The sequence below is a fragment of the Vicia villosa genome, linkage group LG5, assembly GCF_029867415.1.
Source record: "Vicia villosa cultivar HV-30 ecotype Madison, WI linkage group LG5, Vvil1.0, whole genome shotgun sequence".
Classification (NCBI taxonomy): domain Eukaryota; kingdom Viridiplantae; phylum Streptophyta; class Magnoliopsida; order Fabales; family Fabaceae; genus Vicia; species Vicia villosa.
This window is the reverse complement of record NC_081184.1, coordinates 87,240,379-87,243,798: the sequence shown is the minus strand read 5'-3', so window position 1 is coordinate 87,243,798 and position 3,420 is coordinate 87,240,379.

Sequence of the window (3,420 nt, the reverse complement as noted above, 5' to 3'; positions counted from 1 at the left end):
AATTGCCAAACACTCCCTTAACTTTGCCTATAAATAGGAAGTTCTCTCATTGAAGAAAATCACACCAAAGCTACTATACTACTAGCTTTCTCACTTCTTCCTCTTCTCTTATAGTTTTCATGTTTCTTTGTTAGAAGGAGAAATTCTTCAAATCAAAGAAAACTACTTGAAAAAATAAGAGTTTCTAGCTACATAGTTCTTGAAGAGGAGTGAAGAAGAAATTCTTCATACCTTGGTGGAGAGTTCCAACTTGAAGTCCATCTTCAAGCCTCCCTAATATCCAAAGAGGTGTTATGGCATCACCTTCATCAAAAGCCTACAACAACAAGCAAAGTTGTTAGAGGTTGCTAATAACAATAAAGAATTCAAGGCATACCTCAACGATAATCCGGCGAAAACCTCCTCGCCATAGGTAAGTCTTTCTGCTTTCACTCTCAATATTTCCATTAATCTGTGTTGTACCTGCAGCAACAACAACAGTAGCAACAGAAACAAGCCACGGTTCAGAATCACATCAACAACAATTCAGAAGCAGTTTTGATTCGCAAATTCAGCATAGCAACAAACAATTAGCGGATTCAAAGCGTAACAGAAACACTGGTTCAGAATTAAAGCTTCAGCAACCACCAATTCAAAAACACAGCAATCACAATAACTAAAAATTGCTGAATTTCAGAAGCAGAGTAAACAAGAACTTACCTCAAACGCAAAATCCGGCGAACATCTCCTCGCCGTAGGTAAGTTAATTCCGCTCTTGCTCTTAATATTGTTGTTGCTGTACACTTTAGTTTTCCTGTAAAACATAAATCGCCCAGAATGATTATGTTAGCTAACTCTATATTTCTTGTGTGTTTGAATCTGAAACGTGAATAACGATAACTATAAGTCTGATTTTTTTTAAAACTATAAGATCATGATTCTGTGAGAGTTGAGTTAAGAGAGAAAATAAAACCTGGCTTATTCTTCCATGGCCGCCGCGAGCTAAGATCGAAAGAGAGGACTTCGGTTTGTTGTTGTTGTTCAACAGAGTGCAATTGAGAGAGAAAGAGAGCCTTTGCTGTTGTTTTTTATTCACTGAGAACTCGTGAGAGAGATGGAGAACCGTGAGCCATTGTTGTTCGCAAGAGAACTCACCAAGAGAGTGAGCACAAGAGAAAATCGCAAGAGAGAGAACCGAGTTGCCATGGGTGACAGCATTTCTTCTTTTTTTTCAGAGAAAAAAACGTGAGGGGAAGGAGATAGAGGCGTTGCCTCTTTTGCTGTTTAGGGTTCCATAAAACCCACCTTTGTTTGCTAGTAACATGGGCGGATCCGGGTTCCATCTGACCCGACCCGGTCCGGCCCAGCTTTTTTTTATTTTATTATTATTATTCTTTCAGATCTAACTCAATTGGGCTGCACCTCCCTTTCAAATTTCACACCTCTGGCCCAAACATTAAGTTTTTTATCTATTTTCTTTTAATTGTTTGCATAAAAAAAACTTAGTATTAATATAGGATTTAATTTTCTTTTCTAATCCTTATTAAAAACAACAAAAATATATTAGATGCATATTTAAGTTTGTGTTTCTAATTATTTTATCTTTTCATGAAAAAACCACAAAAATATCTTCTTTTATAATTAATTTTAATTTGAATTTGATATTTTCATATTATTTTGTGTAGTTAATCATTTAAACTTCTAATTGATTACTGTTGCGCATATTACTTGAATTTTCTCACTTTATCCGAGACTTCGAGATTATTTCTCTGTTGTCTTTTGGATTTGTCTGTTTTGTTTGGTCTTCCATTTGTTGTAGAATTCCATAAACAATTGCTGGATGATCAAAGAATGTTGTAAGCTGTGAACTTATTCGACGTTTCTTTTCTGCTGGTGTGGATTCTTAATATCTGTTAAGATCCTAATTTATTCCAAGCACATCACTTGAAGATCACGGTAACACCTCAAACTCAGAAATCCAATTTTCTCATTCTTCGAGGTAAGCCTAAAACTCAATCAACTGTTTTCACAACAGTAATCAATTCACTTTCAAAAAACATTCAAATCATTTTCAAAACCATCCACCCTGTTTTATGAAAATAAAACAGGGGCCTCTCGAATATTAGAGAGTATAAGACCCACTCTTTTTTTCTTTTATACAGTTTTTCTTTGTACAGAAAACTCTTTCAAAACAAAAAACTTTCAAACAGTTTTTCAAACGACGCGTCTGTAAATAAAACGATCAACCATGTTTTGTAAAAAATACCATGGGCCTCCATGTAGGTATAAGTCCCAAGCCCCTTTTGTACATACCCATTCCAGTACATGAAATTAGGTATTTCATTGTACGCCTTTTTGTACATACACTTTTTGTACATACACCTTTTTGTACATACACTTTTTTGTACATACCTCGATCATTTTGTTTTTTAACTTTGAATAACAAACCAAAAATGAAGGTTTCTTTAAATCTTCCCAAAAATACCATGGGCCTCCATGTAGGTATAAGTCCCAAGCCCCTTTGTAAATACCTGTTTACATAGCTTTGAATAAACTCAAAAGGGCCTCTCCCCGAGTATGAGTCCCGAGCCCCTATGTATACAAATGGAGCATGCTTACAGGTATATTTCCTTCATAAACTCCATTATATACACACACTTTGTCATATATAACTGTTCATATAACTGTTCATATTTGTTCATGTACTTGTGCATATTTGTTTGTACTTGTTCATATGTGTGATTGTGTTATATACTTGTTCAACTTAGTACAACACTAGGTTCCCCATAGCCTCCTATTGGGCTTCGTGCAAAGAATCTCCACTAGTTTAGGTTAGGACATAGAGTATGGTTTCCCGGTGAAATCGCTCTAAGAGCTCAAACCAACTATACCATGCCTCCCCTTGGGCTTTGTACAAACGAGTGACCCTCCCATAGCCTCCTCTTGGGCTTACAATGCAAGGACCCTGGATTGTCCCTCCCATAGCCTCCTCTTGGGCTTACAATGCAAGGACCCTCGGATAGCCTCCTCTTGGGCTTCGTACAAGGACCCACGGGCTTCTTATAAGCATCCCCAATATCCAAATCAAATACCCTAGGAGATTAGACATTTTTCATCTCTATGCTAGGAGTATCTCTTCTATATCATCACAAACAATCAATCAATCAATCAAACTTTTTGCCACAAGGCTGGCTAATCAATCAAATTGTTTTACCACCGTACTGGATGATTAATCAAAGTTTTTGTCACAAGGCTGACTTCATTGAAACTTTTGCCACAAGGCTGGCTGATTAATCAAAGTTTTTGTCACAAGGCTGACTTCATTGAAACTTTTGCCACAAGGCTGGTTAAACAAAAACATCTTTATCATTCTAAGCACCCTAAGTGACATGGCCCCGGGCTTATAATGAAAAGATTTTCAAACAAAAATCAAACAGATGT